Source organism: Rhinolophus sinicus, linkage group LG05 (assembly GCF_036562045.2).
Source record: "Rhinolophus sinicus isolate RSC01 linkage group LG05, ASM3656204v1, whole genome shotgun sequence".
Lineage (NCBI taxonomy): Eukaryota > Metazoa > Chordata > Mammalia > Chiroptera > Rhinolophidae > Rhinolophus > Rhinolophus sinicus.
Window position 1 is genome coordinate 72788346 of NC_133755.1, and position 14440 is coordinate 72802785.

The following is a 14440-nucleotide window of genomic DNA, read 5'->3' on the forward strand; positions in this document are numbered from 1 at the left end:
TTCCTGAGCTAAGGGGCACCAGAGGGGAGGAAGGTACTGCAGGAGAATAAGAAGAGCAGACTTTCAACAATTACACTTTGCCCTACCCTGTAGATAGGTCATAAAAAGCTATTTCTGGTGATAACTCACTATGGGCAAGGGCCCTTGTTTAAATTCTTTAAGGGAGAGAGAAAAGTTTCTCTTGGGCCTGTAGGTCTCAACTACCTTCAGCTGAAAATAATAAACAGGCAACAGTGGAACATCTGGGGAGGCCTATTCTGAACCCCTTCACATTTCTGTTGAACCCAGAGTCCCCACCACATAATAGGCACTCAAATCCTTATAAATTGGGTATCTAGTTAACTGTTTTCTTATAAAAATTCTCAATTAGTTAAATGAACTTAAATACGAATTTTAAAATAGTAGATTTAGTGAAGGGTTTGTGTCTCCAATGTTAGCCCATGCAGGGACATGGGATGAGATGGGCGGGGAAGGGGGGGGCTGGTAGGTAACTTCTAGTCCCTCTGAGATGGGCAGGAACTATGTGGTAATATCCTTGAACTCAATCTGCTCTGCCTGGGGACACCTCCACACCCGAACAGCTCTGTGTCGGGAAAGGACCGCCTGCGAGATAGTCGGGTCTCAGGGCCACCTTTGCACACGTGGGGAGCCACGTTGAACTTCAAAGGGGCGAGTTTACCAGCAAACAAAGGGCGGCGCGGTTGGTCCCGGGACCAGCTGCGGCCGCCTCGGAAGAGCAAGAGAGCCGCAGTGACAAATGGACATTCCGCACACGAGCAGACGGACACCCGATCTGCTGCTCCGGGTGGCCCCACCCGCCGGCTTCAGTTACCCGGCCTACAACCGGGTCTTCACGCTACCCGAGAGCCACCTCGGGCGCCACAGTTTCAAGAACTTTAGCGTCCCTCTCGGGGCGAGGAGCGGGCAGGTGGGGGCCTCTAGGGAATTATTTCACTGGACTTGGCCGGAGGCCCTTCCCAAGTGGAAGGTGGCCGGCTCTCAAGTCCAATCCCGACCCTCGGGAGCCTCGGAGAAGGTCTCCGGAGCGAGGGCCAGGGGGCAGCGCAGAGCCGGCCAAACGCGAGGAACAAAGGGAGTCTGCGGGCCGGGGAGGATGCTGTGCTCCCCTGCGCCCCACCCAGCCAGCTCGCGGGCGCTACCTCGCCCGCAGGGAGCCTGGCCTTGGGCGCTGCAGCAGGGTGTGTTCGAACGGGGTGCACAAAGACTCACTTCCGCGAGGCCAGGCACCCAGACTCCCCTCCCCGACACCCACAGCTCCTTTATATTCCTGCATCCCTGCCGCCTTCAGTGACCTGCGTGCCCGCTGTGTGCCAAGCGCGGTGCCAGGCGGAGCCCATGTAGGTAACCCTTGGGAAACTGGGGCTGGCTGGGGGCGGCGGCTGGGGAGAGGCATGCCTTTTCAGGCAGCTGCGCCGACCGCACCGCCCCACGCAGCCCAAGTCAGCAATCACTCTCTGCCAGAGGCAAGGCTCGGCGGGCCGCCGGGGAGCGCCCCGCCGTGCACCCCGCCTGCGCTGGCCGGCGGGCTGGCCAGCCGGGCCGGGGGCACGGAGAGCGGCCAGTGCAACTTCCCAGTTCCCGGCGTCCGCCCGCTAGGTGAGTCGAGGCCCCGTGGGGTAGGTTGGAGGCAATGGCGGAGGAAGAGGGGGATCAGGATAGGCGGAGGGGGCGCGCGGAGCTCGGGGGCGGGACGCGGCGCAGCCTCTGCGCTGGGGCCAGGCGCCTCCGCCTAGCCTCGCGGCTCCTGACCGCGGTCCCTCCCGCCGTCCGCGCCGCCGGCGTGCTGCCGGGAACAATGAGGCGCGCGGCGCGGAGCCGACCGGAACCCCACGCCGGCCCCCAGGCCGCGCCACCCGCCGCGCCTGCAGCTGGCGCCCGGCGCCCAGCAGCTTTGACCCTGGAGAGGAGATCCCGCAGGCCTCCCGGGACGGGAGCGCGGGCGCTCCGGGCTCTCGAGGTGGCACTAGGAGGCTGCTTGGCGGAGGCACGGGCGTTCACGAGCAGGAAGATCTGAGCCGCGCGCTCGGCGTCCGCAACCCCCAAGTTCCGCGGCGCGCGTCGGGCGCCCCCAGCTCGGGGTCTCAGCTCCAGCGGGCGTCCGTGTGAGTGTGGGAGCGCGTGGCGCGCGCGCACGAGCCGCTGCCGAAGAATAAAATGTGACACGCACGTCCCCGACTTCAGCGCCGCGCGGCCGGGGAGCGCCGAGCACCGCGGTGTCCGGCGCTTGGAGGCGCGGCGTCCGGAGAAGGTTGGTGTGGGAGGGCACGGGGGTCGCGAGGTGCGGCGACGTCTTCCTTGGTGCCGCCGCAGCCTGTGCGCTGCTCAGTACCGAGTTAGACGAGGCGACTGAACTGTGTGGCAGAGACGTTGAGGGTGGTTTTGTGGGGGAAAATGGAATTCTTGAGAGAGTGAGCGAACCGGAGGGCTTGAGCTTTGAGGAGAGGTGGACAGGATCGAGCCTTTGTGGTTTAGTTATGGTGATCTTTTATTTTATTTTACATTGGCTCTGGAGAGGAATCGAGGTTTTTAATTGTCTTTCTGGATCCCATCCCCATGCAAAACTGCACTTCGTAAAGCTTAAAGTGTGTTCTATTGATTTCTAGTTTTCTGTACAGAAGGGACCTTGAGGATCCTCAATACCCGGTGTTAAGTCTTATGCACTTGCACGGGGAGAACTGCTTTTGAGTTGTTTTACTTTCCACCGTGTGCAGAGAGAGTATGTTTGATGCATTCTTTGGATACGGAACGCAGCATCCATCGCGTTCGGATGTGACGATGCTGGGGGACCGAGAGAAGTTAAACTCGCGGCTCACACCAAGTGGTGCCTTCCAGAGCCATCAGCATAGCTCTGTTTGGAGAAGCCGTGCTTTCCAGGAATTTAAATGAGACTTTTGTGATCGCCTTCCAGGTCTCTCCTCCTGGTACCCTATTAGTTTGGTCAGGCCCAACTTTCAAAGCTGTTTTATAACCCCAGAAGCACTGTGGGAGAAAAGTAGTGCGTGGCTGGATATTTGTGAACCTATTTTTACTGGTTATGCTGAAAATTGGGCGAGAGGTATACCATATTTCGTCGAAATCTTTGTTTTTCTGTGACGTTGGCGTTCTAATCGCGAAGAGGCTCGCAGATCCTCAGCGCCCCAGACTCTGCTGGTGTGAGGATATTCTTGGAAGACTTGCAACATATTTTGTGTTTAAGTACTTTCTGCAGTTTAGAAGAGCCTCATGCGAGTTACTTGATATTTTAATTTTTTGAAATTTTGCCATTTTGAAATAAAATTTGTGACTAATGAAGAATTTCAATAAACTAAAGTACTGTATGTCGTCTTGTTGCAAATTTAGGGTTAACATTTCTTTTAAAAGAAAAAGGATGTGTGGCCTTGAACCTGTTTTAACCAACTCTCCTTCCCCCATTATGTTCTGAAACCAACAACCAAAATGTTTACAGCATTTGAAGGTTTGCATTTCCTACTAATGCATTAGAAAAACTGTTGATAATGGTGCATGGATATTATGCAGAGAAAATCCTAAAATAATAGGTGGATTGCTTTGAATTTTACAGGTGGGTTAAAAAATGGTGCTCAAATATGTAGGAATCCTTGATTCAGTTTTCACTGTGATTGATAAAAATTGTAGCATTTTACCTTTTTGCTTGGTACACTCGAGCTTCTGGAGTTTTGAGATTAGTCTCTGTAAAGATTGTGATATGAGCCTCAGCTCTTAGTGGAGTTCTAAGCCCACAGTTTAGAGAGGAGGTGTAGACTGGGGGAGAATTCAGAGGAAGACCACCAGCCTTTGGGGAGTGTATGTGGTGCACAGGATCTAGGAAGTAATAATAAAGGAATGAGGATATTTAGACTGGAGGATTCAAGGCTGAGATAATTTAATATTTGAAAATATGTGAATGGTTTATTATGCAGAGCAAAGCAATCATCTATGCTTGGGTTCTGATGAGGATAATTAAGAGGGAAAGACTTTCCTCTGGGGTGAAGACTTAAGTTGGATCTAGGGAAGGATTTGTGGCCAGCCAAGGGGGAGATTGGTTAAATGTAGAAGTGGTTGCTGAGAAATTCCTGTAGATACTTGTCTCTGTTTTTTGTTTTTGTTTTGTTTTGTTGTTTTTTTTCCCTGAAGTTCTCCTCTTTCTGAGATGATTTAAGTGTGTGAGTCTCTGATTTATCACTTACAGTACCTGACATTTTATACTCTAGGCCTGTAATTTATCCAAGCAATTCTCAAGTGCTTAAGTCTTCCCTAAAATGACAAACATTCCTAGGCTTCTGCAGCTTCTGCTCAGATAAATAAATGATGGGTTCCTTTCTAAAATCTTGGAGCTCTGTGTCTTTTGAGAAACTTTTAATTAATTTGCAGACACGGTGATTCATTCTTGATATTTTTGAATAAAAATATGCATGATCATGTAGTCTTTTAAAAAATATACATCTTCTCTTTAAGTATGCTTGTTTTCCCTGTTCTGTTATATGATCTTCAATTTAACTATTTACCTTAAACGAAGTACTTTATTCGACTTGCTTAAATGTCTAAGTGAAAGATAGTGTTCTCAGAGTAGGTGTATGTTAAGTTTTGAGTTTTTAAGCCCTGGACGCTCCTCCTTAAAAAAGAGCTGTGGGATGAAATTCACAACTGACTGTAAGAGAAATAATTACATAGAATCGGATACTAATTTTGGAATCAGGAAAGTGCAGGTGTGCATTCACAAATTTTCAGTGTTCTTAACAGGTTGATGCCAGCGCCAAGGAGTGTGCTGTAAATGACCTATTCCCCTTAGTGGATAAACATCACACTTTCAATTTAATGAAAACCCTCCTTCCTATTTTTGAGAGGTTTGTTTGTAAACATTATTAAGTACACAGGGCCCAGGCAGAAGCATCAGAGCAACATGGACTTATCATGCCTCTTACCAAATGTCATCCTGATGTGAAATTTCAAGCCTCTCCACCTGAGAACTGATAGGGAACAGTTGCAATTCACAATGCTTGGCAGCTACCTGGCCTGTGGGCAGAATGGCGGCTATGCCTTTAAAGGGTGTGAGGTGGGAAATGGGCAGTCGTAAACTTTGCAGAAGCTGGTGGGTTAGTCCTAGTATCTTCAGCCCTAGACCTGCCACTGGGAGAAACCTAGGGCTCAGCAGTTGCCCAGCTTCTGGCTTCACTTGGCTCCCTGCAGGTTTCGGACTGTCCCACAGCACCGAGTGCCTCCTGCTTTGTGGACAGAAATGACACCAGTGAAATACTGCTCTTGGGGAGTTTGTCTGCACAGACTGTCCCATGCCCCCTCCTGGTTTCTGCTGCCCTCTATGGTCCCCTCTAGGAAAGAATTCTGAATTCAAGGCAGACAGTGGCTCTATCAAGCTAGATGGGTGTGAGGGCTGGGTTTGCAATTTTGCACTGGACTTTCTCAGACAGCAGAGTGTCAAGGAAGGCTCTTGGTGGCGCCTCAGACCTGAGCCCCAGAGAGTGCTATCCTTGCAGGGACCAGTGCTGGAGGAAGTCTGGGCCTCCCCAGAGCTCAGTTTTTAGGGCTGTAAAATGTAGACTCTTAGATTTAATCCCCTCCGTAGTGTCTGGTGCTGGCATTCCACGAAATTGATAATTATATATTCTGGCATACTGAAAAGCTAATTCCAATGCACGAAAAAGAATTAACCTCTACTTAATATGCTGGACATCCTTCAAATACCATATAGCACAGGGAGGAGTAGTAATTCAAAGACTAATAACAGTGACTGATTGCTCCACGCAGTTCATCAAAGTACATCTTAGCCACAACCCTGGAACATATTATTAGCATCTTCATTTTATAAGTGAGGAGACTCAGTCTCAGAAAGGTGAAGCACCTTCCTCAAAGTCCTACAGTGAGAAACTGGCAGAGCTGGGATTTGAACCTGGGTTTGTGTATTTCCAAAGTCCATGCTGTTCGACTGAGCAGAGGAAGGGGAATGACTCCTTATGTAGTCGCTGTGTCATGGCCAGAGAACAGCTGTGACTGTGAGCTTTCACTTGTTCAAACCACAGCCCAGCTTGCTGGACCAGGACAATTGTACTGGATGGAAGAGGATGGCAGAGGATCCAGGTGGACATAAAGCCCATGCATTTACTGGAAGCAGAAAGAGGCTTGAGCTGCAACCTACAAGTGGCCCCTGAAATTTGGAATGTCCAGGCAGTCAGTATTAGAATGAAATTCACACTCATATGCAGGGTGTCAGAGTAAGTGAAATTTCCATGGAAAATTTTAAGCTGAGATTTGAGAAAACTATCCTTATGCTTTGAGGTACTGGGTTGGTGAGGAGAGCAAGCTTAGAAAGTAGTCTCTTGGGACATTTATAAATACATTGGATAAATTACTAGAGAATACACTGTAAAGAAAAATCCTGCAATATCTTCATGATAGCTTTTGTTTTCAGAAGTTTATAATTCACACATTAAGTTCCACTCTGGGCTGCTTCTGGTGTTTGAACCTGAGAGGAAAATACTTTATTAAATTAAAAACAATTGGTTTTCCATGTTCAAATTATACAAATTTTTCAAGTAAAGATACTTGCATGTTGGTGATTATTGTGGTTTCTAAAATTACTTAGCTTTAAATTAAATTTGGAAAGGGTAAATATCTGAGATAATCCAATAACTTTCCTTATTCAGAAATAAATTTGAAAAGTAGCTTCCTTGACAGTGTAGCTATGACTTTTCTAAAATATAAGTATATTATTATATGCTAAAAACCTTTGACCACAAATGGATAGAAAAAAGTACAATTAACATCGGATTTGTTTTCTAAATGATAGTTAACCCAATTACTATATGTAACTATAGATGCATGATTAAATGAATGAATTTGTTTTTATGGTTAGAAGAAGGATCTTGTGTGTAAATTATATTTTTAAATTGGGGAAACTATATCTCATAAGAAATCCCAATATGAAAAAGAGGACTGTTTTTAAAAAGAACATGTGTTTTCTCTCTCTCTCTCTCTCTCTCTCTCTCTCTCTCTCTCTCTCTCTCTCACACACACACACACACACACTCAAAAATACAGGAGGAACGTGTCCCTGCATTAATATGTTTTTACATTAGCGATTAGGAGTAAGACCTTGAATTAGGATACTTAAGCATTAATTGGGAATCCCAGCTATTTCGTAATAAAATCGGGACTGACCTGACTGAGAGAAGAACATTCTTTTTCCTGTACTATGTCTGAGAGAATTGCATGTTTCAAATTACATGTGGATTGTTGGAAGATATCAAAAATGTTTCAGGTTTAAACTCTACTCTTAATGTAATGTAAATAGCATATACATGGAAAAGCACTTTTATTTATGTGTATGTAAGTGTGTGTATTTATAAATGTCCTGTATGACAATAGCATCTTCAGGGTACCTTTGGTGGTTTTCAGAATGACTGAATCCTGTATTAGTTAGTCGCTGGAATTAAAAGAGATTGAGTCTTCTTACCTGTTTCAGGTCAACCTAAAGTTGGACAAATAGTGCAGGTGACAGCCTCTGTGATGGAGAACAGATTAGTATTTGAAGTTGCCTTGAATTGTGTCCACTAATCACTTTGGGCTTTAGATAAAAGAATTAAGACAATAAGCTCTAGAGTTTTATTTTTTTAAAAAGCACTATACCCTCTAATTTCCAAAGTAATTTTTTGAGCAATTTATGAATAAATGGGAAGCTGACATGTGCAACGTGGTTTACTTTATTAATGATATTAATATATATGTGTATATGTGTATATAATGTGTATATAATATTTATGTAGGTATATAGTTTCCATGTTTCAAAGGGCAGTTTTCCCCCTTTGAGTCACAGTGTAGTGATAAACTATATTCCTCCTCCTTATGTTCAAAATTAGTAGCTGGGAGAATTGAACTAATTAAGTAATTGTCCTGACTCAATACTTGGTATTTTATAATAACATTCAGAGATGCTATTAAATGGATTACATCATTAACTATTTGAGGTGGGAGAGTTTTAGAAATTGACTCACTAGTAATAGGAAAATGTCTATAATGTGTGGCTTTAGTACAATGTGATTGCTTTCATAAGGTAAGCCCGAACATTTTTATATTTGCTTCACTCTGCACTTTCCACCACATAATTAAAGCATATCATTACTGTATTATAGTCACACCCCAGTAATACCCCACATACCACTGTTTGATACATACCCAGAAAGAACAGAATGAATTTTTTGGTTTGTGTTTTTTTTCAATATTTTCATAACTGGTAAACATAGTATTAGATGTAAAAACCAGAAGTGGGTAAAAAAAAAGCTTTAGATTGCCTTAAATAATATGCCTCGTTGGGGGTAGTCAGCAGAATCTTAGACCAAGAAAATTTTGCTGTTCCTGGGTATGTATAACCCAGTTGTAGTATGGAACTCTGTGAGTATAATCAAAGCATGCTATCTATGCATGTCTTACTGGCAAAACTGACCTCACCTGACCCCATCTGTCCTCCCCAGGGAGGACCCTGCCAGTTCATTGCCCAAATTAAATCTATCTTAAACTTATCACACCGTGTGGAAGATACGAGGTGAGTTTATAGTGTAGAAATACATAAAGTCATCTGCATAATGGCAGCACATTTGGTTCAGGAATTACTGGGTAACACTAAATGTTCCCTGTGATCCTGTAGCAAGTCGCAGGAGGTGCTGTCGCCAGGTCCGTATAGCACCAGACCCTAGCAGCTTGAGAGGAAAACCATTCCTCAGCATTCATTCCTTGCTGAACTAAAACACATACTTAGATTGACTAATTAGCTTTCCAAGGTACATGTTTTTTGTGACTCCCACCTACTCTTTTCTCTGAAGTGAAAATTCAAGTCATGCATGTGGGAAAGGTGGCCATGGAACGGGGTTACAGGAGGGAGGTCATGTGTTTTTGTTTGTTTGCTTCATATTGTTTTTGACATTGTGGGTAGAAAATGGAATGATGATGTCGTTCTGTATTTAAGCATTCCCTTTTTTATCCTGTGTAGTCACTTAGCACATCTTTTTTTCAGAGATAAGGTAAAATCCCCTGGAATGTCAGTTCACGTGTGTACTCCAAAATGGCATTTCCTTCATTTGGTACTGACAGTTCAAAGGGTAGAGGAAAAACACTGACTGAGTCATGGACTCCGCTGCTTCTGTTGGTCAAGAGGGGGATAAATGTTAAAGTTCACCAAAGAAACTCACACCACTGCATTTGTTGAACTCTGGGTACTTGGAAGCGGGACATCATGGAGTAAAATAGATCTGGAGCATGATTTTGTTTTCAACTTCTTTTTTTTTTTTTTTTTTTAATTCACAGGACTATAGTTACTTTCATGTGACATTATTCTTGTCAGCTACATGTATGCTCATGTATTGGATTTCACCAACCACAAATACAAAAGACAGAAGTGGAACAATGCCCCGAAACCATGTTCTGGGACCTCAGAAGGATGCAAAGAAACAAGCTTAGCTATGCCTAGCTTGCAAATCACATAGGCCATCAGACGATTTACTAAATCATCCAGACTTGGTGCACTAGTAAGGAAGAACTGGCCTGCCTCTTTTCCTGCTAGTCCTCAAACCAGAAATGGACAATGTCCAAGGAAATTTGGGAGGAAAAAGGTGCATAGAAACATGCCATCCTTACCTCCCCACGCCCTAGCCATCCCTTGTTTTTTTTCCTCCAGAGAGCTCAGAATTTTTATTTTCTTCTCTGTTCTCTCTAAATATGTCTGTTATCAGTCACGTGCTTCTTGTGTCCATGTACGTAGGGAAGAAGCATTGTCACTCTTTCCAAACTTGAGTTTTACTGTGGTTTTGGCAACTACGTTAGCTGTCTTGTTCTCTTCAACTATGAGGCCTGACAGTTAAGTTCGCGAACTTGTTACAATGATGTTGCTAACTTTTTTTTATATCAGAGGGATTATTCATTATGAATTTGTACCAACTAGGCAAACAATTAACCAAGTTTACTATTTGAAAGTGCTGAAAAGGCTGCGTGAAAAAATCAGGTGACCTAAACTTTTCGCCAACAATTCATGACTCTTATTTCAGGACAATGCACCAGCTCACACGGCACTGTCTGTGAGGGATTTTTTAGCCAGTAAACAAATAACTGTATTGGAACACCCTCTCTACTCACCGATCTGGCCCCCAGTGACTTCTTTCTTTACCCGAAGATAAAGGAAATATTGAAAGGAAGACATTTTGATGACATTCAGACATCAAGGGTAATACGAAGACAGCTCTGATGGTCATTCCAGAAAAAGAGTTCCAAAATTGCTTTGAAGGGTGAACTAGGCACTGGCTTCAGTGCATAACTTCCCAAGGGGAGTTCTTCAAAGGTGACTGTAGTGATATTCAGCAATGAGGTATGTAGCACTTTTTCTAAGGTGAGTTTGCGAATTTAATTGTCAGACCTCATATATTCCTAGACCAGAAAAGTTAATTAGCAAGTCCTTTGCTCATGACAACTGTGCACAGGTCATAAATGTAAAGATCAATTTTCATGAACTGAATATACCTGTGTAATCAGGTAGATCAAGAAACAAATATACCAGCATCTCAGAAGCCTCTTCTGGTCACTGTTCTCCAAAAGGCATCTATGATTTCTAACAGCACAGTTTTGTGTCACCTGCTTACATTCAAGTTTAAATAAAATAACCTTTCAACAATTTAGTATCTTTTTCTAGAGTTAATGCCAAGTTAACCAGGTATGAAATATAGGTTATGCTATTAAAGTAGAGAAGTTTTGTATTCATTCATCATTGAAACTACCATGGTGTGTGAAGTGTACATTATGCTCTAAATCTTGAAGACATATTTTAAAAGCGGAATATACAACATTTATATGGAAAAAACACTGTAAAAATGAAATTTAACTAATAGAATTTATTTTCATTTGGCCACTTGTAGCCTCTGCACTAAGAATTCAGAATACTTTAATATTGCAAGTGGACACTGATAGATGGATAATTCTGAGATATTTTGTATAATATGCGTATAGTTAGACTCTCTTAGGAGATGTTTTTAAGAAACTAGCTCATAAAAAAAATTCAGCAGGACATTAAAGATTGAAGTCTTAAGTTCTTTGGAGTTTTTATCCTCATAGAGAAATTCTATATAGCAATTTGGAAATAATAAAAATCTAAAACTGAAAAATCTAAAAACTCATTCCAGGCTGTCAGTTGCCTGGCCTGTACTTGGAGTACCCTCACCGACTTTGAGAGAGGTTTCCACTATACCAAAAACTAAAGTTCAAAAGGATATGAAGAAAAGCTAGAATGATATTTAAAATCTAATAGAAAGGAAAAGAATAAGAAATGAAAATGTAATTTTAAAAAGGAGAACAGAGAGATTGCTTAATAAAGATCTGATGTACGCAGATTGCATCGTATAAATTCAGGGTCTTGCTAACACCTGGGAGATTGGCTTAAACCCAAAGCCAGATGCCAGTGGCAGCAGTTGGTGTGGAGCTGCGTACTTGGCAGCCAGAGTTCACACACAGCATCAAGAGTTTCATGATTCAGTCCCTGTCTCCTGACAAGGAAGCTGCATCTCTTACCTGCTTGTGGAAATGCTGACTTTGGTACAAATGCCATTGGTGTGAGCTATTTAAGTGACTTGGAAATGTGTGATCATGCTTCAGTGCCTGTCCAGAGTCTCTTTCCTGATGGAGACAGTGACATTTACAGTTTCTGGAGGGCAAAGTGTTTCTTGGGCTTCAGCTGCTAAGGTTTATCATCTTATTTACAGAAAAGAATGGAGGGAAGCCCTGCATTATTACTAGCCAAAAGGGCATTTTATATTAGAAATTCATTTTATAAGAGGTCTCCATCCACTCTTGCTCACCTCCTACACCCCCTCCCATTCTCCATATTGGCAGAGGATCTTCTGCCCAAACCCTAAGCTTCATCATCTGGCATTCTCCTCCTTGGATGCTCTGGTTGCCCTCCATTGCGTACAAGACACAGCCTGGAATTTTTAGAATTTCATGAGCTGCCTCACTGGGCCCCAGTTTATTGTCTCCACTTTCCCACTTTCAGGCTCTCCACTTACCATCTTAGGCTGAATGAAAGAATGAATCTGGTTCTTTCTCCCTTGATCAGTAAGCCTTCCATCACACACGTGGACGCATGCACGCACACACAAAATGAGTTAATGGTCTCCTGTGCTAAGCATCATCTCTCCGTTGTTGCACTTACTACTCTGTGTTATAACTGTTTACTTCGCTCTCATCCCTGCTTAACGAGGGTCCTTGCATGCAGCCCGAACACCCTGTGTCTCAGCTGCTGAGCTTATCTAGAAGTACTGTGCTTACTAGATGCTTGATGAGTGTTTGCTGAATGAATGAAGCTAAGAGTCCTATTAAATTAAATGACTACGTCCACTCCCCAACATGATTTCTACTACTAACGGGGAGAGGGAGGATCTTTTCCACCTTTTTTGTCAGGTTGAATCTCCATGTGTGCAGCTCCCCCAATTCTAGCTATCCATTTATAAACAGGGTGTTCTGAAGACCAGGGACTGTGGACCAGGAGAACCATTCTGTACCTACATTATCTTTAGAATTGTAGTTAATCATTTGGGAGAGACACATTTACAGCAGGTCCTCAAAAACCCTCATGTCATTCAACATGGATTTGCTATAATGTTGAGGAGATGCCGTCTGAACTTAACTCTTGTTTATGTATCAATTCGCCTGTGGTAAAATTGGCTGAATGGCTTAAGTTTGGCTTACTAACACTGCTAGTACAGAAAGTCCTCACTTAATGTCATCGTCGGTAGGTTCCGTGACTTTAAGCGCTTGTAGTCCCAGAACCTATCAAAACAAAATTAAACCATTCAACCTTTTCATTTTTATGCTACTTGTAATTCTCACAGAGAAAACCTGAAATTCACATTTCTCTCGATAATTATTACAGACATGGTCGGGAATCTTTGTTCGTATCTTGAACAAAGTATTCAGAAGTAAGGGACACAGGTATTTGATTAAGTAATTAGTATATAAATTAGGAAGGACCTGTCCAGGGAGATTTTATAAAAGCACATAATCTGGGATTTGTAAATGTATCAAATTCTTACAGAGCTACATACATTTTCAGTGCCCGGTGTGATCACAAAGGCCGCTCCACAGCAAAGGGGCCCAGCAGCATTTCGTTGTGCTGTACTTTTTCCTACCTGCCCAAGAATCATCTGTGAATACCATAGATATTAAAATTTGGAAAGGTCCTTCTAGACCAGGGAAGGTATATATGGCAAGGTCTTGACCCTGAGTTCAATCCAGCCAGGTGTAGGTGGGGAAACTAACATACACATTTAGTGGAAAACCTGGGGAAGAAGCTGTGCTGTGCCTGCAGTGTGTGTCTGATGTGTGGCCATGACCTCATTCTGCCAATGCTCCCTGCAGGAGACAGCCACCAGAGCTGAGGTGCGCCTTCCAAGGACAGAGGGTCAGCGTGTCCTTGGGGTCATTAGAATTTATGAGGAACTTTGTGTATTTTCAAAGTATCTTCCTGGACTCCCGTCCTCTTGAGGGCTGAGCACTTGGTATTTCTTTCCCCGCAATCGGAGAGAGGGTTGTTTTAAATTTTGCACTTTCCCAAAGGGTCAAATTAGAGATGGGGCATGCCTAGCATGTGTCAGTTAGTTAAAGGGACATTTTCCCTTACTCTGAACCGATGGTAGAATTAAAATTAAAGAAAATGTTACCAGTGGTTGACCTTAGGAACCTTTAGTGATTCTCAGTGGTAAATGGAACATTGCAGGAATTTAATGAAAGCACGCAGAGTTCAGATATATATACATGGAGCATTTAAAAAACCGATTTCATTACTCCATTTACATATGCATAAGATGCCAGGGACAGCTTTGGAGTCAAGAGAGTACCTAAGTGTGGATTTCTTCTCACCTGTGGAAATAAGTTGAAATCACTTTCATAATCACCGTAAGTGGATTTTAATGACTTCATGTGTGTTGGCTATTAGCAGTTGTCTGGCACTCTGACAGGTCTTCTGTCTGGTCACCCACCCCCTCCCCCGGTTACGGGGAATCTCCACTCAGCACAGACTCAGCTCTGCCCCTGGATTCACACAGCCAGCAAAGGAAACTCTTTAGGTAAGAAGAGCCGGTCCTCTGTGAGAAGTCTGTCTTAGGTCCCAGGGCCTCAGGGTATTGCTAATACTTAAGTAATATATTACATTTTGAAAATCTGCAAAAATTATTTCATTTTTCTTAATGACCTTACATCTCTGCATGTCCCCAAGCCCTTTTAATTTTCCTTATGAGTCCTGCTATGCCAGTTTAATAAAGTTTGCATTGTCAGTTGGTTTTTCTGCACTTTTTAATTATTCTGTCTCAGACAAGGTTTTCGATAACTGGACATGGTTAGAAAATTCTCTTACTGTTTTGGAATTCTGGTGCCAGCC

General features: G+C 43.6%; 1 protein-coding gene across 5 annotated transcripts in view; it reads left to right on the forward strand.

The window, feature by feature from the left end:
* The first annotated feature begins 618 nt into the window (after positions 1-618).
* Positions 619-14440, forward strand: part of ST6GAL2 (ST6 beta-galactoside alpha-2,6-sialyltransferase 2) — a 102642-nt gene continuing 88820 nt past the window's right edge. Inside the window, exons 1-2 of one of the 5 annotated variants that reach the window (XM_074332482.1) lie at positions 1485-1617; positions 9331-10384. The gene's annotated coding sequence lies outside the window, so the exon portion shown is untranslated. Of the gene's footprint in view, positions 1359-1470; positions 1618-1721; positions 2270-9330; positions 10385-14440 lie in introns of those variants that run through there. The other 4 variants (XM_019751699.2, XM_074332481.1, XM_019751698.2 and 1 more) reach the window with 4 other exon arrangements.